This window comes from Bufo gargarizans, chromosome 7 (assembly GCF_014858855.1).
Source record: "Bufo gargarizans isolate SCDJY-AF-19 chromosome 7, ASM1485885v1, whole genome shotgun sequence".
In the NCBI taxonomy this organism is placed as follows: Eukaryota; Metazoa; Chordata; class Amphibia; order Anura; family Bufonidae; genus Bufo; species Bufo gargarizans.
Genome location: NC_058086.1, coordinates 188,676,361 through 188,700,347, shown reverse-complemented (window position 1 = coordinate 188,700,347; position 23,987 = coordinate 188,676,361).

Genomic DNA, 23,987 nt, shown 5'->3' with positions numbered 1-23,987 from the left:
GTGTCACGCCATCTTGGGGATGACTTGCCTGAAAGCAGAGAGTCACAGCGGACCAGCACTCCTGTCCGCCCTGAACGCACAGGTGGATCAGTGTCTGACTCCACACCAACTGGAGATCGGCAAAGTGGTGTGTGACAACGGAAGCAATTTGTTGGCGGCATTGAATTTGGGCAAGTTGACACATGTGCCGTGCATGGCACATGTGTTGATTCTGATCGTACAACGCTTTGTGCATAAGTACCCAGGCTTACAGGACGTCCTCAAGCAGGCCAGGAACATGTGTGGCCATTTCAGGCGTTCCTACACGGCCATGGCGCACATTTTCAGATATTCAGCGGCGAAACAACATGCCAGTGAGGCGCTTGATTTGCGACAGCCCGACACGTTGGAATACAACACTCCTAATGTTCGACCGCCTGCTCCAACAAGAAAAAGCCGTCAAAGAGTATTTGTATGACCGGGGTGCTAGGATAGCTTCTGCGGTGCTGGGTATTTAATTTTTTTTGCCACGTTACTGGACGCTCATGCGCAATGCCTGTAGGCTCATGCGTCCTTTTGAGGAGGTGACAAACCTAGTCAGTCGCACCGAAGGCACCATCAGCGACATCATCCCATTTGTTTTCTTCCTGGAGCGCGCCCTGTGAAGAGTGCTGGATCAGGCCGTAGATGAGCGTGAAGAGGAAGAGTTGTGGTCACCATCACCACCAGAAACAGCCTAATCAGCATTGCTTGCTGGACCTGCGGCAACGCTGGAAGAAGAGTCTGAGGAAGAGGAGTCAGAGGAGGAATGTGGCTTTGAGGAGGAGGAAGACCAACCACAGCAGGCATCCCAGGGTGCTCGTTGTCACCTATCTGGTACCCGTGGTGTTGTACGTGGCTGGGGGAAGAACAGACCTTCAGTGAGATCCGTGAGGACGAGCAACGGGACATCAGTAGCTCAGCATCCAACCTTGTGCAAATAGGGTCTTTCATGCTGTCGTGCCTGTTGAGGGACCCTCGTATAAAGAGGCTGAAGGAGAACGACCTGTACTGGGTGGCCACGCTACTGGACCCCCGGTATAAGTAGAAAGTGCCTGAAATGTTACCGAATTACCGCAAGTCGGAAAGGATGCAGCAGTTCCAAAACAAGTTAAAAAGTATGCTTTACACAGCGTATAAGGGTGATGTCACAGCACAACAGGAATCTAACAGGGGAAGAGGTGAAAGTAATCCTCCTACCATGACCACGCCGGCAAGGACAGGATGCTTTACAGACGTGTTGTTGATGGAGGACATGCAGAGCATTTTAAGTCCCACGCATCGCCACAGCCCTTCGGGGTCCACCCTCAGAGAATGACTCGACTAACAGGTAGCAGACTACCTCGCCTTAACTGCAGATATCGACACTCTGAGGAGCGATGAACCCCTTGACTACTGGGTGTGCAGGCTTGACCTGTGGGCTGAGCTATCCCAATTTACTATAGAACTTCTGGCCTGCCCAGCTTCAAGTGTCCTGTCAGAAAGGACCTTCAGTGCAGCAGGAGGTACTGTCACTGAGAAGAGAAGTCGCCTAGGTCAAAAAAGTCTAGATTACCTCACCTTTATTAACCGCCCCAGGATGCGGATGCGTCCTGGATGCGGTCGATTCATTCCTCCTGGACGCATCCGTGCGTCATCTCGCGAGAGGCGAGATTTCCTGTGAACGCGCGCACACAGGCGCGCGCGTTCACAGGATCGGAAAGTAAGAGACTAGATCTACAGCCTGCCAGCGGCGATCGTTCGCTGGCAGGCTGTAGATGCGATTTTTTTAACCCCTAACAGGTATATTACACGCTGTTTTGATAACAGCGTCTAATATACCTGCTACCTGGTTCTCTGGTGGTCCCTTTTGCTTGGATCAACCACCAGAGGACACAGGCAGCTCAGTAAAGTAGCACCAAGCACCACACTACACTACACCCCCCCCTGTCACTTATTAACCCCTTATGAACCCCTGATCACCCCATATAGACTCCCTGATCACCCCCCTGTCATTGATCACCCCCCTGTAAGGCTCCATTCAGACGCCCGTATGTGTTTTACAGATCCACGCATCCATGGATCGGATCCGCAAAACACATACGGACGTCTGAATGGAGCCTTACAGGTGGGTGATACATGACAGGGGGGTGATCACCCCATATACACTCCCTGATCACCCCCTGTCATTGATCACCCCCCTGTCATTGATCACCCCCCTGTAAGGCTCCATTCAGACGCCCGTATGTGTTTTACGGATCCACGCATCCATGGATCGGATCCGCAAAACACATACGGACGTCTGAATGGAGCCTTACAGGGGGGTGATCAATGACAGGGTGGTGATCACCCCATATAGACTCCCTGATCACCCCCCTGTCATTGATCACCCCCCTGAAAGCCTCTATTCAGATATTTTTTTGGCACAAGTTAGCAGAAATTGATTTTTTTCTTTTTTTCTTACAAAGTCTCATATTCCACTAACTTGTGTCAAAAAATAAAATCTCACATGAACTCACCATACCCCTCACGGAATCCAAATGCGTAATTTTTTTTTTACATTTATATTCCAGACTTCTTCTCACGCTTTAGTGCCCCTAAAATACCAGGGCAGTATAACTACCCCACATGTGACCCCATTTCGGAAAGAAGACACCCCAAGGTATTCGCTGAGGGGCATATTGAGTCTATGAAAGATTTACATTTTTGTCCCAAGTTAGCGGGAAGGGAGACTTTGTGAGAAAAAACAAAAAAAAATCAATTTCCGCTAACTTGTGCCAAAAAAAAAAAAAATTCTATGAACGCGCCATGCCCCTCATTGAGTACCTTGGGGTGTCTTCTTTCCAAAATGTGGTCACATGTGGGGTATTGATACTGCCCTGGCTTTTTAGGGGTCCAAAAGCATGAGAAGAAGTCTGGGATCCAAATGTCTAAAAATGCCCCCCTAAAAGGAATTTGGGCCCCTTTGCGCATCTAGGCTGCAAAAAAGTGTCACACATGTGGTATCGCCGTACTCAGAAGAAGTTGGGGAATGTGTTTTGGGGTGTCATTTTACATGTACCCATGCTGGATAAGAAAAATATCTTGGGAACTTTGTATAAAAAAATTGGAAAAGTTGTCTTTTGCCGAGATATTTCTCTCACCCAGCATGGGTATATGTAAAAAGACACCCCTAAACACATTCCCCAACTTCTCCTGAGTACGGCAATACCACATGTGTGACACTTTTTTGCAGCCTAGGTGGGCAAATGGGCCCACATTCCAAAGAGCACCTTTTGGATTTCACAGGGGATTTTTTACAGATTTTGATTTCAAACTACTTCTCACGCATTTGGGCCCCTAAAATGCCAGGGCAGTATAACTAACCCACAAGTGACCCCAGTTTGGAAAGAAGACACCCCAAGGTATTTCATGATGGGCATAGTGAGTTCATGGAAGTTTTTATTTTTTGTCACAAGTTAGTGGAATATGAGACTTTGTAAGAAAAAAAAAAAAAAAAAGAATCATCATTTTCCGCTAACTTGTGACAAAAAATAAAAAGTTCCATGAACTCACTATGCCCATCAGCGAATACCTTAGGGTGTCTACTTTCCAAAATGGGGTTATTTGTGGGGTTTTTCTACTGTCTGGGCATTGTAGAACCTCAGGAAACATAACAGGTGCTCAGAAAGTCAGCTGCTTCAAAAAGCGGAAATTCACATTTTTGTACCATAGTTTGCAAACGCTATAACTTTTACCCAAACCATTTTTTTTTTTACCCAAACTTTTTATTTTTTTATCAAATACATGTAGATCAATAAATTTAGAGAAAAATGTATATATAGATGTCGTTTTTTTAGAAAAATTTTACAACTGAAAGTGAAAAATTTCATTTTTTTTCAAAAATTTCGTTAAATTTCGATTAATAACAAAAAAAGTAAAAATGTCAGCAGCAATGAAATACCACCAAATGAAAGCTCTATTAGTGAAAAGAAAAGGAGGTAAAATTCATTTGGGTGGTAAATTGCATGACCGAGCAATAAACGGTGAAACTAGTGTAGTGCAGAATTGTAAAAAGTGGTCTGGTCATTAAGGGTGTTTAAGCTAGGGGGGCTGAAGTGGTTAAGATGAATGAGGCATGGATCCCGAAGGAACTGACAGTGGGCAATACATTTGACTAAAAAAGGCCAGGTGATGAGATGAGCTGCCTTGGGCTAAAAATGGTCCACACGCTGCTGTATTTAATCTCTGCATGCCGGATGACTTGCGTGACTTCTCCGCCACCAACTAGGGTTCAAGCCAAAATGTTTTAGTGCACTTTCTGCCTGGAAAACATAAATTTTTCCGGCCGCTGCTACAGCAGCGGTTGCAACAATACGTGATTTTTCTGGCTTGTGTACATGCCTAATTTTTCTGGCCTCTGGTGCTGCACTGTGGCTGCAAAAACAAAACAAAAAAAGGCACATACATGTGTCAATTCCCCTTTGTGATCGTTACCTTGTTGTGGTGAAGGGGCTTGCATATCACAATGAAGCGATCACCTCTATGAGTGTGTTGGCAGTGGCAATGTTGGCACACCCCAGATGAGATAAGGTCGTTGCTTCATTGTGAACAGACAAAAAGCTATTGGCTGGATAATTTTGCATAGAAAAAACATTAATTTTCTTTGTGATCATCTAAGGTGATCATTAAAGCCTACTAGGCCAACAATGGGCCCACACTGCAGAATCATTGTTTTCTGGGTCACTTAACTGTCACTGAACTACCTCAGCACGACCATAGGCTTTGAAAAACCGCCATCGCCTGCAATCTGCCAAACGTGCGCACGAGTACAGTCATCACTACATGAGTGTGTCAACTATTGACAACTCTTTGCGGTTGTCTAAACTCTATTCCATACACATCCCCTGATTGGGGACGTAACAGGGATGAAACTGATAGGAATAGTACTACTTAACATACCACTCATATTGGGATTGCATAGTACATTGCACGGCGCACGCGCAGTGACCCGAATTGGAAGTAAGAGGACCAACCAAGCATCTTTTTCCATCTCCCAGTTCCTAAAATCTATTCCATACACGTCCCCTGATAGGGGACAAACAGGGGTTAAACTGATAGGAATAGTACTACTTAACATACCACTCATATCTGGTAGCACAGTAAATTGCATGGCGCACGCGCAGTGCCCCAGATTGGAAGTATGAGGACCGACCAAGCATCTTTTTCCATGTCCCGGTTCCCAAAAATCTATTCCATACACCGGCCCCTGATAGGGGACGTAACAGGGATTAAACTGATAGGAATAGTACTACTTAACATACCACTCATATTGGGATTGCATAGTACATTGCACAGCTCACGCGCAGTTCCCCAAATTTGAAGTAAGAGGACCGACCAAGCATCTTTTTCCATCTCCCGGTTCCTAAAAACTATTCCATACACCACACCGGCCCCTGATATTGGACAAAACAGAGATTAAACTGTTAAGAACAGATTTTTTTAATAACAAAAAGAAAAAGAGGACAGCCTCTGCGGAGCTGGGTATTTTTTGGCCGTGTTACTGTACGCTCATGCACAATGGCTGTAGGCTCATGCGTCCTTTTGCGGAGGTGACAAACCTGGTCAGTCAAACCCAAGACAACATCATCGACCTCATCCCATATGCGTTTTTTTTGGAGCGTGCCCTGTGAAGAGTGCTGGATCATGCCGTAGATGAGCATGAAGAGGAAGAGTTGTGGTCACCATCACCACCAGAAGCAGCCTTGTCGTCGTCGATTGCTGGACCTGCGGCAACGCAGAGAGAGGAGTCTGAAGAAGAGGAGTCAGAGGAGGAATGTGGCTTTTAGGAGGTGAAAGACTAACCACAGCAGGCGTCCCAGGGGGCTTGTTGTCACCTTTCGGGGACCCTTGGTGTTGTACGTGGATGGGTGGAGGAAGAGACCTTCAATGACGTCAGTGAGGACAAGGAACGGGACATGGCTAGCTTGGTATCAAACCTTGTGCAAATGGGGAGTTTGCGGTTGTGCAAATGGACTGTTTGCGGTTGTTTGCAGTGTGATAAACGGGGAGTTTAGTCTGTCACTGTGAATCGGACATAACCCTTACACTACCTGATCGATACAACATCATACCTGATGTTTTAAAGCACATTATTCCAAACAATTTAGGAATGTTAGGTGATTTATGCCCTTTATGGATTAAAACCCGACTCTGCGTCAACTACGTAATTTCCCATGGGAGTTTTGCCATGGATCCCCCTCCGGCATGCCACAGTCCAGGTGTTAGTCCCCTTGAAACAACTTTTCATTCACTATTGTGGCCAGAAAGAGTCCCTGTGAGTTTTAAAATTCGCCTGCCTATTGAAGTCTATGGCGGTTCGCCCGGTTCGCCCCTTCCCGAACATTTGCGGAAATTCGCGTTTGCCGTTCGCGAACGGAAAATTTTATGTTCGCGACATCTCTACTCACCACTACACTAAGGGCTTGTACACTAAGGGATCCCTGACATCTTTTTGGGAATTAGTGATCCATTACTGTTCCTACAGACGGTTCTGGACACTGTCCTTTTATATATTCTGTAGGTAACTGGTTGATTGTGTGCATAGCAGTTTCTATCTTGCCAGGCAGGGGCCTGTTATCGTGCACCACGTCACTTAGCACGTTCGTCTCTCATATAGGGATTGATGAGGCTAAAGAGACGTTGTACGACCAGTCACTGTCCTTGAATGCCAGCTTGTCATTACAGCCCTATCGGTGTTCTTGTATCTTGTGAACAAACTGGAATATGTACAGGCAAATGCCTTTTTAGAAATCTGCCTCCCTTATAAGTGCACAGCTTCACTTCTCATCTGCACGCGCCACAAAGATAAAAATGTGCCAGATTTCTAAGACAGTAACAGGGTTACCCATCTAAAATTATTTTTACTCCAATTTCCTGTGAAAATGTTAACAATTTGAATAAAACCATATTTACTCATTATTTCATCCTATAATAATTTTGCACTCAGCATGCTTACTACACCACTAGATGCATGCTTTAAGGGATCTAGTTCTTAAAATGGGGTCATTTATGGGGGTTTTCTATCATTTTGCAGCTTAATGCCATTGCATGTGTGCAATAGGGCCTAAACCATTTTCAGTTTATTATCTGAAAGGCCCCAAGTGCTCCTATGTTTGGGCCCTGTTGTTTGTCAAGACATAAGATTAGGGCCACAATGGGGATATTTCTGAAGAAAGGAGAAATGGGATGATACATTTTGGGGTGTATTTCTTCATTATCATGTGCTCTGTAGAGAAAAATCTGTCTTTAAATTGACACTTATGTGTGAAAAATGAAAAATATTTTTTTTGCCTGCCTAGCATTAATTTCTACAAAACACTAGGGGTCTAAAAGCTCACTACACCCCTAGATAAATACCTTAGGGGGTCTAGTTTTCAAAATGGGGTCATTTATGGGGGGTTTCTATTGTTTTGGCAGCTCAACGCCATTACAAGTGTGCAATGGGGCCTAAAACATTTTCAAGCAAGTTTTGTGTTCTGAAAGACATTGGGTGCTCCTTTGGGCTTGGGCCCTGACGTTTGTTATGACAGAAAATTAGGGCCACAATGGGGATATTTCTGAAGACAGGGGAAATGGGGTTCTACATTTTGGAGTGTACTTCTTTATTTTCATGTGCTCTGTAGAGAAAAATCTGTCTTTAAATTGACACTTATGTGTGAAAAATGAAAAATATTTTTTTTGCCTGCCTAGCATTAATTTCTACAAAACACTAGGGGTCTAAAAGCTCACTACACCCCTAGATAAATACCTTAGGGGGTCTAGTTTTCAAAATGGGGTCATTTATGGGGGGTTTCTATTGTTTTGGCAGCTCAACGCCATTACAAGTGTGCAATGGGGCCTAAAACATTTTCAAGCAAGTTTTGTGTTCTGAAAGACATTGGGTGCTCCTTTGGGCTTGGGCCCTGACGTTTGTTATGACAGAAAATTAGGGCCACAATGGGGATATTTCTGAAGACAGGGGAAATGGGGTTCTACATTTTGGAGTGTACTTCTTTATTTTCATGTGCTCTGTAGAAAAAAAACTGTCTTTAAATTGACACTTTTGTGTAAAAAATGAAAATTCTTTTTTTCTGCCTGCTTAACATTCATTTGTACAAAAAACTAGGGGGTCTAAAAGCTCACTACACCCCTGGATGAATACCTTAGGGGGTCTAGTTTTCAAAATGGGGTAATTTATGAGGCTTTTCTATTGTTTTGACAGCTTAACGCCATTACAAGTGTGCAATGGGGCCTCAAACATTTTGAAGCAAATTTTGTGTTCTGAAAACCACTGGGTCCTCCTTTATGTTTGGGCACTGCCATTTGTCAAGACATAAGATTATGTGGATATTTTTGAAGACAGGAGAAATGGGGTGATACATTTTGGGGTGTACTTCTTCATTTTCATGTGCTCTGAAAATGCTAATTTTATTTTTTTCACCTTGTTAGCATTAATTTCTTTAAAAAACTAGGGGGTAAAAAAACTCATTACACCAATAGATGAATACATTAAGTGGTCTAGTTTTCAAAATGAGGTCACTTTTGGGGAGGTTCTATTTTTCTGACACTTATAAGCCTCTGCAAACTTGGCTTGTTGCAGGAAGAAATATGTACTTCAAAAATTTTAAAATTAATGTTAAAATGGTAAGTCTCCTAAATTAAAAAAAGTAAAAGATTTTGTAAGTGCAGTCAAAATAAAGTAAGTATGGCCCTATATTGCAGTATATTATGGCCTTATATTCTAACTCTTTATTTCTGATAAAAATATTGAATAGTATGTATGTATGTGAAATATTGCAGTTGAAATCAGGAAAATCTGCACATTTTTCATCGATTTTTAAGTTTTTTAATCTAGATACGCATATTTTATCGGTAAAATTTTACCACCTAAGTAAAGTACAATATGTGACAAGAAAACAATGTCAGAATTACTTTAATGTACAAAACCTTTACGAAGTTATTCTCTGCTAAAGTGACACATGTCAGATTTCCAAAATCTGGCTTGGTCATTAAGGCCCAAACAGGGAGGCGTGGCCTGACCGCAGAGGGAGCTCCGTATGAGAAACATTAACTATGCGGCTTAAAGCGACAACCTGGGCTGGAGTCAGCGTTCACTGACGGTCCAACCACGATGCCACGCAGTAAAGTGGTTAAACGTGGTCCCCCGTCCAAACTTACTGAGTTCTTCGCTAAAGGCTCTTCTCCCGCTCCGGACCCGGGAAGCCGATCACGACTTGAGCAAGCACCCTCTCTCCCCTCCTCGGCTGGCGATCACGCGGAACACCTCTCTGAGACGCTGGAGGGTGAGATATCGAAGTGCGTGCTTAATAGGCAGAATATGCAATCTATGCTGAATGCCTTACGCACTTCTTTGTTGGGGGATTTTAAATCCATGTTAAGTGACTTGAAGCGGGAAATATCAGATCTGGGTGATCCCACTGCGCACATTGAATTCAAGATGGCGGAGTATGCTACCTCCCATAACGCTTTGATAGATGCTCATTATGAGCTAGAGGAAGACATCTCCTGTATGAAGAAGAAGCTATATGACCTTGAAGACAGATCTAGGAGAAATAATGTTCGCATTAGGGGGATCCCCGAAAGCATTCAGGATTCTCAACTATGGGATTTTTTTTATACTAGATACCCAAGGGGAGATTCTGCCTGGTCTCCCTGAAATGGACTTTCTAGTGGATAGAATCCACTGGGTGCCAAAGCCCAAGCAGCTCAACCCTGATTTACTTTGTGACACGCTAGCCAGGCTCCATTTCTATAAAACCAAAGAGGCTTTTCTTTCTCAGCTACTCCACATACCGGCTACATGAGACGCATACAAGGAGCTAGCGGTATATCCAGATGTATCAGCAGCTACCCTGGCTAAGAGGAGGGAGTTCACACCTGTCATCCAAGTCCTAATAAACAAAGCCATTACTTACAGATGGGGATTCCCGTTGAAGCTTGTGATTACTAAAGATGGATCCACCTTGACCTGCTTTAACCCTACCCAAGCAGAAGCTTTGCTGCGGAAATTATATCTTATCGGAGGTCCCGCATTCCCTGCAACCAACTCAACCGCCGGAGAAGATTACGCATGACTGGTCTGTGGCCTGACTCCAGTCGGCCTTCTAGGTTCCTCATGTTGTTCCATCGGGACGTTAACCTGAGCTCTTCTAATGTTCGCAGTGTTTTCCACTGATCACATTCCCCCAGATATCGCTAGTGATCTTACTGGCTACGTTTTTTGTTGTTTAACCTTAGTCATTGTATGTTAGCTCTTTGTACACTTATGGTCATACTTACTTTTACTGGGTAATTATTCATGTCTTCCCACTGCGCTATGTTCATTCTAAAGTTGTACATGTTTTACAATGGTAGTGAAAATTGTGTCCCTGAATGTTAGGGGTTTGAACTCTCTATATAAAAGGTCCGTGTTGTGGATAGATTTAGGTAAGTCTCGGTGTGATATTGCCTGAATCCAGGAAATCCATTTACTTTCGGGGGACTGCTCGCAATTGTCAAACAGATACTTTCCATACACATGGCTGCGACTACTAAAGCCAGAGTTTGCATTCTTATCAAGAATTCGATAGCTCTGTCTGTTATATCTGAGCAGGTGGATCCAGGAGGGAGATTTATTATTTTAGTTTGCTCTGTCAATGATTTTGTGTTTACTTTAGTTAATATCTATAAACCAAATTGCTCACCATGCGTGTTTGTCTGCTCTGTGTTGCAGAAGGCGAAGGGTGGCAAAGGGGTGTGTGCTGGTATGCGGGGACTTTAATATCACTGTCTCTAAACTGCTCTTCAGAGGCTGCTATACACAGGGATGACTTACATATATCATTCAATGCAAAACACATTCGGAACTCCGTATACTCAGCGGCGTGGTGCACGTGTCCCAGGGCAGCTTCACTCATCCACATACAGGGGAGAAATTCTCTATTAATGGTTTCTTTACATGTAACAGTAATTTTGTTATATACATCTTGAAATGTTCTTGTGGAGTTGTGTACGTTGGTGAGACCTCTGTCAGAATAAAAGACCGATTCTGTGAGCTTTAGGCCTCATGCACACGACCGTTGTGTGCATCCGTGGCCGTTGTTCCGTTTTCCGTGATTTTCTGCGGACCCATTGATTGCCGTGATCTGTGTTTCCTGTCCGTCAAAAAAATATGACCTGTCCTATTTTTTTTACGGACAATGGTTCACGGACCCTTTCAAGTCAATGGGTCCGTGAAAAAACACGGATGCACACAAGATTGGCATCCGCACCCATGATCCGTGGCCGTTGGCAACTTTCACACAGACGGATCGCAGATCCGTCTGCATAAAAGCTTTTTCAGATATGAGTTTTCACTTTGTGAAAACTCATATCAGACAGTATATTCTAACACAGAGGCGTTCCCATAGTGATGGGGACGCTTCCAGTTAGAATATACTGAGAACTGTGTACATGACAGCCCCCTGCTGCCTGGCAGCACCCGATCTTTTACAGGGGGCTGTGATCCGCACAATTAACCCCTCAGGTGCCGCACCTAAAGGGTTAATTCTGCGTATCATAGCCCCTTGTAAGAGATCAGGTGCTGCCAGGCAGGAGGGGGCAGACCACCTCACTCCCCAATATTATATTCATTGGTGGCCAGTGCGGCCTCCCCTCTCCCCCCCCTAGTTAAAATCACGTTCCGAATCCCTCATCATTGGTGGCCAGTGCGGCCTCCCCTCTCTCCCCCCCCAGTTAAAATCAAGTTCCAAATCCCCATCATTGGTGACCAGTGCAGCCTCACCTCTCCCCCCTAGTTAAAATCACTTTCCGAATCCCCCATCATTGGTGGCCAGTGCGGCCTCACATCTCCCCCCCCCCCCCTTGTTAAAATCACGTTCCCCCATCATTGGTGACAGTGGAGAGTTCCTATCGGAGTCCCAGTTTAATCGCTGGGGCTCCGATCGGTAACCATGGCAACCAGGACGCTACTGCAGTCCTGGTTGCCATGGTTACTTAGCAATTTTTAGAAGCATTATACTTACCTGCCAGCTGCGATGTCTGTGACCGGCCTGCGCTCCTCCTACTGGTAAGTGACAGGTCTGTGCTATAAGCAATGCGCCGCACAGACCTTTCACTTACCAGTAGGAGGAGCGCCCGGCCGGTCACAGACATCGCAGCTGGCAGGTAAGTATAATGCTTCTAAAAATTGCTAAGTAACCATGGCAACCAGGACTGCAGTAGCGTCTTGGTTGCCATGGTTACCGATCGGAGCCCCAGCGATTAAACAGGGACTCCGATAGGAACTCTCCACTGCCACCAATGATGGGGGAATGTGATTTTAACTAGGGGGAGGAAGAGGTGAGGCCGCACTGGCCACCAATGATGGGGGATTCGGAACGTGATTTTAACTAGGTGGGGGGAGAGGTGAGGCTGCACTCGCCACCAATGATGGGGGATTCAGAACGTGATTTTAATTAGGGGGGGGGAGAGGGGAGGCCGCACTGGCCACCAATGAATGCAATACAGGGGAGGGAGGGGGGGTCTGCCCCCTGCTGCCTGGCAGCACCTGATCTCTTACAGGGGGCTATGATACGCACAATTAACCCCTCAGGTGCGGCACCTGAGGGGTTAATTGTGAGGATCACAGCCCCCTGTAAGGCAGTCATGTACACAGTTCGTAGGAAAGCCCCTGTGTTAGAATATACTGTTGGATATGAGTTTCACAATCTAACTCAAATCTGATGGTATATTCTAACATGGAGGCGTTCCCATGGTGATGGGGACGCTTCAAGTTAAAATATACCATCGGATTGGAGAAAACTCTGATCCTATGGTATATTAACTCCTGACTTTACATTGAAAGTCAATGGGGGACGGATCCGTTTGCAATTGCACCATATTGTGTCAACGTCAAACGGATCCGTCCACATTGACTAGTATTGTATAGGACGGATCCGTTTGGCTCCGCACGGCCAGGCGGAAACCAAAACGACTTTTTTTTCATGTCCGTGGATCCTCCAAAAATCAAGGAAGACCCACAGACGAAAAAACGGTCACGGATCACGGACCAACAGAACCCCGTTTTGCGGACCGTGAAAAAATACTGTTGTGTGCATGAGACCTAAGTCTACTATAAGGAAAAATAACTTGTTACTCCCCATACCCTATCACCTTGATAAATGCCACCATAACATCTCGCAATTTCGTTTTCAAATTATAGAGCAAATACCCTGTCCAAGGAGAGGGGGAGATAAGGTTAAATCCCTTAAGAAAAGAGAGGCTTTTTGGAACCTAAGGGGTTAAATCGGGACTATGACTTAAATAGCTTCCTTTGATGTATAGTTTACTCAGTGTACACACTTGATTCTTTTGATTAACTGTGTTCCTTTTTCTTTTGGTTTTTAGAGAAAATTAGATGAACAGTGTATGATGTTATGGAAAGCATACCTTGTTTATTCTTCCTATGAAGTCAATAGTACATATGTTCCATTTGCAGGGCTCTTCTTTTTCTTTTTTATGTTATAGTGAAATATTCTTTGTTAGTATTAGTTATTTACTTACGCTTACCACAGACTTTGGCTTCCGAAGCTCTGTAAACGAGCCGAAACACGTCACAGTTGTTTTTTATGTGACTAAATAAAATCAAGATTCTGCAGCAAGTGAGTGCCAGTCCAAATTTGCACATTACATATATTATTAGCAGAGGAGGATCTCCATGATATTTGGAGATATCAGCATGCAAATGAAAAAGATTTTTCATATTTCTCCCCCAGATTCAATTGGTATTCTTGCATTGATTATTTCTTAGCTGATAGCCTTATTCTCTCTTCTTGTAAACAATTCTCCATTGGCCTTATAACATGGTCAGACCATGCCCCTGTCACTCATGCATTGGATGATCGAAGTCCCCGGGTCCCACGCTCCCCCTGGCACCTCAGCCCTTTCCTATTGAAGTCTCCAGAGGTACTTGATAAGATCTCTGTACAGGGATATTTTTCAATTAATGACAATACGGAGGTCTCAGATATCACCCTATGGGACGCTCACAAAGTGTTTGTTAGAGGCTTGTTTTTAGAAGCTGCTTCTGTAGCTAAGCGGAAATAGGGAGAGGGAGATTAAGAAGGCGATGGATCGCATCAGCGATTTGGAGGCAGTGAACAAATTACATCCAACACATATACTCTCGTCCCAACTCCTTCTGGTAAGGAATCAGCTCCATACTCTCTTACTCTATGAATATGAGAATAACCTAACCCTATGTAGGGCTAAGTATTATGCTATGGGTGATAGAGCTAGCGCATTGCTGTCCCGTAAAGTCAAACAAATGGTGGCCAAGACTAAAATTGCATATTTAGAAAGGAGCTCAGGTGAGCGGATCTCGGACCCTAGGGATATGGCTGAGGCCTTTGCAACCTATTATTCTAAATTATATACTTTATCGGATGACACCATGGTAATTCAACCCATAAGGGGTTCTATACAGTCTTTTCTGGCTGAAATAAACCTCCCTAAATTGTCAGAGGAGAAACTGTCCGCGTTAAATGCCCCATTCACTAGACAAGAAATTAATCAGAGTATTAAAACATCCCCCGCACATAAAGCCCCTGGACCGGAAGGTCTCCTTAGTGATTATTATAAATTGTTCTCTGCCCAGCTAACCCTATATATGCTATGTTTGTTTCAGGCATGGCAGATGGCTGGTACTATTGACTCAAACTACCTGTCCGCAACAATAACTACTTTGCCCAAATCAGGTAAACCTCCCACTAAACCCGAAAATGTTTGACCTATAGCCCTGTTAAATTGTGATCTTAAGCTATACGCTAAAGTGCTAGCCTTTCGTCTTCAACAAGTTGTACCTGACTTGATGAATACAGATCAAGTGGGCTTTGTAGCGGGCATGCAGACTAGAGATGGCAGAAGACGGATGTTAAATCTCCTACAGGTTATGCAACTCTCCAGGACCCCTGGGGTATTTCTTTCCCTAGACGCTGAAAAAGCCTTTGACAGGGTGCACTGGGGGATCCTGGAGGCTGTTCTTAACAAATCTGGGTTCATAGGCCCTATATTGCAGTTTATTATGGCCTTATATTCTAACCCTTTTGCTAGAGTACTTGCCTCTGGGTGTTTATCTTCCCATTTTCAAATCAGTAATGGCACGAGACAAGGCTGCCCACTATCTCCGGTCATTTTTGCTCTTCTGATAGAACCACTTGCGGAGGCTATAAGATCACACCTAAAAGTTTGGCCGCCTCAGGCCAGACGCTATATAGAGCCTTTTATACGTCGGATCGGGCTTACCAAGGCCTCTCTCCGTTGTATCGCTTTATGAATCAGCCACAAGAGGATCAGAAACTCCCTTTTATGCAAAAATGAGAGCAAGATCTACAAATTACCTTCACAATAGAGCAATGGAGACAGGCCTGTAAGTGGTCCGTTTGCACCTCTTTTTGTGTTAATCACATAGAGCAAATTAAGAAGGTGCAACTGCGTTGGTACCTCACCCCAGATAGGTTAGCCCATTGCGTAGTCGGGTACTCAAACACGTGTTGGAAGAATTGTGCTGGCATTGGTACCTTACTTCACACTTGGTGGTCGTGCCCCAGTATTTTTCCTTTCTGGAGGGAAATCTTTCAGCTACTCTCTCACACATTACTCACAACCAACACATTCCAGACCCAGCGTTGGCTCTGCTACACATAGGATTATCGGACCTTCCCCACCACATGAGATGGATAGTAGCACATGTACTGACTGCTGCAAGAATGTGTATAGCTACAAAGTGGAAATCTTCTGAACCCCCTCCATAGGGAGAGGCTATCAATAGGGTGGACCTGCACAGGACATATAAGTGTATTATGGCAAAATCTGCCAAACATCGGAATGTTATGTCTGAGAGGTGGCTTCCCTGGACGAGGTACAGAGACGCCTCCACTGGTACTACTGTTTAGGATGGCAAGTGATATATATGTATGCTTCACCACTATTCTACCACTGATCTGTCATATTGAAAAAGAGAATAAATGTGACGCACTGGACTAACTATTGACCCAAGAGGTGCACTCAGTCGAGAAAAAGAGAAATATAATAGAACAAAAGTAACTGGGCACTCTCAGGATATCTGGACCATTTGAAATATATTAACATATAAGAGCATGAATAACTGTACTTACTGACAATGATAATATAAAATGTAATCTAAAATACCTGTCCGCTACACCATAAAACACAACATGCAGCAAATTAATATGTCAAATGGAAAATAGTATATTAAAATATAAAAAAATACAATTTGAGGAATAAAATAGAATATTCGATGATAACTCGTATGAATATTCGGCAAATATTCTTATGGGAAAGCCTTGTATTAAAAATTGCGATAAACTAATGTCCTTTATGTACGTCCCTTTCGATATATATCAGGGATATCCGAAAATAAGCAAAGTCCCAATGAGCAATCAAAGAACAAACACAAGCGGCGTCCCGCTAATAGCATCCACCAGCAGCGTCCCACTGGAATAATAATGCAGTTTTTGAATCGCTGGATAATAATTGCTGGATAAATTCGAACGGTCTTACCGTCTCCTTTGATAAGTCGACAAAGATGCAGTTATGGTCCTCTGAGTTTGCAGACCAATATTTTGTAGTAAACTCGCACACCGGCAATTGTTTGGCACATGTAGTCAGGCCTTCACCATGGAATCAGGCCTTGCACATTATTTTCCAAGTATGCATTTCGTGTCGCAGATGATTTTTTCTTTCTTTGCGACTTTCCAGTCAAATCTCCAGTTCCCCCATATTTGCCACTATATTTCTGTGATTTTGTTTTATATGTATTGAATGTGCCTCTACCTGGCATCTAAACATTCTTTTGCACCTGGTAACCTCCATCACACGGTCTGATATGGGTGTGGCTTACAGTCTTGCTTTGTTCACATTGCATTAGTTGTCCTGCTATGCGGTTGTGTGGAAGCTTGGCTGTGAGCTGGATTTCATCACCTTCAGACCGTGTTCACACCATAGTTAGTGCAGTGGTAGGAACCCTTGCCATGCTGAGTGACCTTGACGTGGTGCATGATGGGCTCCGATATGTTCCTGACAGGAATATATTGGCAAAAGTCTCAGCTTTTAATATCTGCTTGTATGGCTAGCTTGTATAGTCAGTGGCATATCCGTTTGGTGCATTTTCTCTGTGATTTATATTATATTTTCATCCGCACAATGCTCCGTTTTGTGTAGGATGCCTTTGTGGTGCATGTGGGGATGGTTGTTTGCTGCGGTCCACATGCGGTGGGACTGCTCCCCCAATAGAAAACACTCTACAGTGTTAGGGGTTTGAGCAGTTCCCCCATATTTGCCACTATATTTCTGTGATTCAGCTTCCCAAGTGGTCCAAATGTTGGGGTCCTGTCTAGGCTAGACGCGTTTCTGGGTTTAGAAGTCCCCCTTCCTCAGTAGCTCAGAGGACCATAACTGCATCTTTGTCGACTTATCAAAGGAGACGGTAAGACCGTTCAAATTTTTACAGCAATTATTATCCAGCGATTTAAAAACTGCATTATTATTCCAGTGGGACGCTGCTGGTGGATGCTATTAGCGTGACGCCGCTTGTGTTTGTTCTTTGATTGCTCATTGGGACTTTGCTTATTTTCGGATATCCCTGATATATATCGAAAGGGACGTACATAAAGGACATTGGTTTATCGCAATTTTTAATACAAGACTTTCCCATAGGAATATTTGCAGAATATTCATACGAGTTATTATTGAATATTCTATTTTATTCCTCGAATTTTAGTATTTTATATTTTAATATACTATTTTCCATTTGACAAATTGATTTGCTGCATGTTGTGTTTTATGGTGTAGCGGATAGGTATAGATATCCTGAGAGTGCCCAGTTACTTTTGTTCTATGATCTGTCATATTACCTTACACACAGACAGGGGAGGACTGACAACTCATGGGGCCCCCGGGCAATAGGAGATTATGGGGCCCCTGTGTCCCTGCCCACCCTCAAGCCACACCCACATATTGCGCCACCCACATCACCTACACTTGGTACAGAATTTCTCTTCACTTACCACATATACAGTATAATATACATTACAGCACCACTACATTTACATTTACTTATCAAAAAGCCTCATACATAACTTAAAAGAAACCTTTTTTTTACTGTCCGTTTAAGCAAAAGCCAGAATATACTAAAAGACAAAAACAGACATTAAACTTAACTACATTTATAATAAATCAATTTCCGAGGAGGTTTCTTTCCCCTCCTTTCTGTCTCTCCTCAGTGCGCAGGCTCTGTTAGCTCCTCATCCCTACCCAGAGGTCTGGCATCGCAGGGACAGTATGATCCTATGCGCATGCGCGATTACATTAAAGATGGCTGTTAGTCAAGATGATATTTTTTTTTCAAAATGTGACAGACATACCACATTGCAGCACAGCAGAAAGGCCCGTCAGCAGACTTGTAAAAAAAAAATGTTACCGTGCCCGGACTGGGAACTTCCAGGTTTAAAGATGGCTGCCGCTGCCCTCGCTCGCGCGGCGGCCATCTTAGTGACATTCGGATGAACAAAGAGCAGTGATTATCGGAGTGGCAGCAGCCTGTCAAAAGAGCCTGGCCTGTTATTGGCACTTCCAGAGTTGAAAAATGGCCGCTGCTGCCAACGGGCGGCGGACATCTTGGTAACATTACTGTGGCAGGCCTGTGCGAAGGAGCACAGAGCTCGGAGAGTGGCAGCATCACCGATCAGAGAGGCAAAGCTGGCCACCAATAAAAGGTACCAGGAGCCCAGTGGAGTAACTAGAGTGTTATGGGCCCCAGTGCATACTTTGGACTGGGGCCCCCCATCCCCCGAATTTATACAAAGAGGTGGCATTTTTTTTTTACACTAAGCCCAATGCATGGCTATACCCAGTCCTAACTAATAATATCTGGTCCTACCTCATCCAGGGAGTCGCTGGCATATGACTATCATTACCCCCCTCTCTCTCACATGTACTGCTCTCTATCACTCTCCCCCCTCACATGTACTGCTCCCTATCATTTCCCCCCTCTCTGACATGTACTGCTCCCCGTGGTAGCCCCCCCACCACACTGGCTGCAGCCATCTCTCCAGCAGAAAGCCCCGCCTCTTCCCATCCGATCACGTGACCCACCTTTAACCCCCTCCGGCTTCCAGTATGGTTTCCTGGCCAGTGTGTAAATAGCCTCCTGCGACCTGCTGCCGCTGTGTATTTTAGAGCTGCGGGTGTCAGACGAACGATCAGTGCAGTGTAGAACGACTACAAGTCCAAGCATTCACAGGACTTGAGAGAGGAGGATATCAGGTGAGGTGTGTGCATAGCATAATGTGCGGGGCTGACACCATGCTTGAACAGCGCTCTGACAGGGTGCAGCATTGTCACTGTACTTCATGCCGGACCCCGCCAGAGCGCTCCCATTACATGTAAGTGCAGCGGGCCCCCTCCTCCCGCCGGGCCCGGGCGCTGTCGCACCCTCTGCGACGGGCAATCGTTACGTCCCTGCAGGAGCCTCTCATGGGGCCCTCTAGTATCCGCGGGCCCTTGGTCCATGCCCGAGTGCCGAATGGTCAGTCCGCCCCTGCACACAGAGTTAAACAGTGCAATGATGTGGGTTGTCACTTGTGAGGTTTTATTTGTTAACTAGAACTAGGATGTACCAAGAGCGTTTGTTTGTTTCGTTATGTTTTGTTATTTTCTGACCCGCGTGTCAGAATTACATTGTAAAATGTTGGATTCTTCTTTATCTGACAATAAAAAATGAAATGATTGAAAAATTAAGGCCCAAACAGGCTTGGTCACTAAGGGGTAAATGAAAGCTGTTATAAGGTAATTACAGATCTTTTGACAATTATTGACAGACTAACTCAGGTATACATGCCTAGCTCTAATAAACGAGCAAAAAAAAAAAATATGACAGTTACACTTTAACTATATTCATTTCCCTGTGACGTATAAAGTGCACGTGTATCTCACACCAAAAATGGAAATGTGTCACCTATCGAACTAACAGATGGATTAACGATATAAATTCCCTGTCACGTATGCAGTGCAGATGTACCTCACACCAAAAATGGGAATATGTTACCCAGCAAACTAACAGACGGATTAAACTATATTAATTTCCCTGTCATCCATGTATAAAATGCAGGTGTATCTCACACCAAAAATTGTATATGTCACCCATCAAACTAACAGACGGATTAACTATTATATTTTTGTGTCAGGGGTACAAAAATGGTGCATTGCACCAACAAAAAAATCACGATAGGTCACCCACAGAATTAACAGCCAGATTAATTATTATATTTCTGTGTCGGGGTACAAAGCTGGTGTATTGCACCCACAAAACTCATTATAGGTCACCCACAAAACAAATAGCCAAATTCCTAACACTCTCCCTCAGCTGCCTGCTTTCTGTCCCTGCACTACTCAGAGCTAATGGGCGGTGCTTGTATAGAGGCTGGGTCACATGATGCACCGGCCAATCACAGCCATACTATTACTAGGCATGGCTGTGATGGCTTCTAAGTGCCCACAGCTTAAAAGCGTGTTAATTCGCCGCCCTGCAGCCTTTTAAAAGCTTTATTAAATGCCCAAACACCAAACTCGAACCCAACTTTTCCAGGCAAAGTTCATGTTCGGGTCCGGGTACCGCAACTCGCAAAGTTCGGTACGGACCCGAACTTTACAGTTTGGGTTCGCTCAACGCTAGTTGGGATGTATCAGGTCAGCAGGCCAGAGATGTATAGTGCACATGTGGACAAAATTGTTGGGACCCTTCCGTGAAAGAAAGAAAAAACAAAACACAATGGTCACTGAAATAACTTGAAACTGACAAAAGCAAATTATAAGTAAAAAATGAAAATAAGCTAATGAACATCAGACATTGCTATTAAATTGCGGTTCAACAGAATATTTGTAAAACAAACTAGGTGGGAGATGATGAGGGCATGTACAAGGTTATTTGCAGACTCCTGGTTGAGGAATGTGCTGACCTGAGAGATATATACGAGTTGGAGGCGGCAAGATGTGGAAATTGCTTGGATGTGCAGTTTGAAGGACAGAGCAGAATGAAAGGCAGCAGAACTGGTTGACTGGGAAGAGTGTGCAGCAATTGATCGTGATAGATAGTTCTGTTGGGGGATTAAGTGAGATGGGTGGTAAAGATGATAAATTCTGTTTTATCCATGATCATTTTTAGAAAGCGGGATGAGAAGGAGGATATAGCAGAGAGCCAATTGGGGATTCTGGATACTAAGGAGGTGATATCTGGAGCAGAGAGTAAAATTTGTGCTTCATCAGCATAGAAGTGATAATGAAAGCCATGGGACTCTATGAGCTGAAGGTGTACATTGTAACGAGCAGGGTTCCTAGGACAGAGCCTCGGGAGTCACCACAGAGGGGACAAGAAGAGGAGGTGGTATGAGAGTGGGAAACACTAAGGGGGTCATTTATTATGAGATATACCAAAAATTGGCAGCTATCTGGTACAGATTGTGGCGCAAAGGTTATTTGCGCCGCAATCTGTGACTTTTCCCCGCTCATGCCAGGTCTAAAAAAGGAGGCAAGGTGTGTGCAGTGAAGGGGGAAGGCCGGCAGGCCCATCTCTATTATAATTTTGTACGCCTGTTTTAGACATAGAAAATGGCCTAAATCTATGCCAACAAGGGAGCTGTCTTGCATTTAGATAGGCTGTGGCTACGCCTAAGTTATGTAGCAGCAAGCTCATAGGGGTATTAAGACTGGAGTCTAAGATGCCGGTCTTAATAAATGACCCACTAAATGTCTAGTCTGTGAGGTATAACGTGATCCAGGAGAGGACCAGGCCTGTGACCAGCGTTCCCTCTAAGCCTCTGCTGTTGTTGAGCGGAGCAGTGAGGTAGCTGGGCGATACATTGAGAAAGGTGGGCAATCTCTTACTAAATGTGCATTCCCATGTAGCAACCACGGTGTAACCTGCAATACCGTGCGACCATCATTTACAGGGGAATTCTCATCTATAACGGTTCTGTGGATTTACAATAAAAGTGTGACAGATGCTGATTCTCTTGATTACATATCTTCATTTGCCTATAGCAGTGTATGTAGTTTTGGCGCAACATGTGTTGTTCCTTCCACTTACTTCTATGGGAGAAAGGGACCTGTGGTATCTGAATCTGACTCATGTGGCTATTCCATAAAAATCTTACCTGCAGTCCTATGTAACACTACAAATAGCACAGTGATAACTCTCTGAATACAGATAATGTAGTAGATGGTCATAACTCTCAACTTTTAAAAAACCCAAGGATGAACATTATCAGCGGCACGCGGCACATATGATGGCTCCTGCTTCACCATTGCTCTCAACTGTCTTAGCATCCTAAAAATGGCACAGTGTTATCTTGTGACAAAAGCCATTGAAATCCATTGAAAAAGTCAATTAACATTTTCTTGCCATTGTTTACTTAAAGGGGTTCTCCGGGAATTAAGAAAATTAAAATACTTGACTATTACTTTATTATAAATAAATTATTTAGAAAAAGTTAGGGATACTTGGCTTGTGGGTGAAACTACATGCAGAACCTAAAGGGGTTGTCCGGAATCAAGTTATCTCACCATATATAACTGATTCAAAGTCCCACCTGATGTTTTTATGTATTTTTACCACTTCTCCAGGGCTCCGACGGTCCCCCACTGATTGTTTTCATGTATGTGTACGTGTGCACTAACTTCCTGCTGCAATGCCTTGTGGGTCCCATTGTAGCACAGCATCAAGTCGTTTGAGCTGTCAGTCAAATTAGTATCAACTCCTCCGTGCAGCCGAACCCCCTCATTGAAATTCCGCCTCCTGCTGCACATATCTCTCCTAGTGTGGAGCGAGCATGCTCGGCTGAACACTCGTTCGGCTCGATCATCGCTATGCTCGGCACATCGCGGAGTTTGGTCGAACACAGCATGTGCTCGAGCACGATGCTCGAGTCAGTGTATTTAAATCTAATTTAGCCTCTATTTCTATGCAGAAGATCGCTGTACAGTGATGGAATCCCTCAGTGTAAGTCCGCAGCTTAGGAGTCTCTGCTCTTACTTTATATATAGCTATGTCCCTATATGGTGTCAGTGCTTGGGGACACCCCAGTGTATTTAAATCTAATTTAGCCTGTAATTCCGAAAAGTTTCAGCAGGGATTCAAAATCATGACCTTCTGTATAGAGGCAAGGCACGTAACCACTCAGCTATAACAGCTGCATAGCCAGTTACTTAAAAAAAAAAAAAAAAAAAAATATTATATATATACATACATACATACATACACACACATACACAGTACAGACCAAAAGTTTGGACACACCTTCTCATTCAAAGAGTTTTCTTTATTTTCATGACTATGAAGGAATCAAAACGATGAATTAACACATGTGGAATTATATACATAACAAAAAAGTGTGAAACAACTGAAAATGTGTCATATTCTAGGTTCTTCAAAGTAGCCACCTTTTGCATTGATTACTGCTTTGCACACTCTTGGCATTCTCTTGATGAGCTTCAAGAGGTAGTCACCTGAAATGGTCTTCCAACAGTCTTGAAGGAGTTCCCAGAGATGCTTAGCACTATTGCCTTCACTCTGCAGTCCAGCTCACCCCAAACCATCTCGATTGGGTTCAGGTCCGGTGACTGTGGAGGCCAGGTCATCTGGTGCAGCACCCCATCACTCTCCCTCATGGTCAAATAGCCCTTACTTTCAAAGTTTTCCCAATTTTTCGGACTGACTGACCTACATTTCTTAAAGTAATCATGGCCACTCGTTTTTCTTTACTTAGCTGCTTTTTTCTTGCCATTATAAAAATTCTAACAGTCTATTCAGTAGGACTATCAGCTGTGTATCCACCTGACTTCTCCTCAATGCAACTGATGGTCCCAACCCCATTTATAAGGCAAGAAATCCCACTTATTAAACCTGACAGGGCACA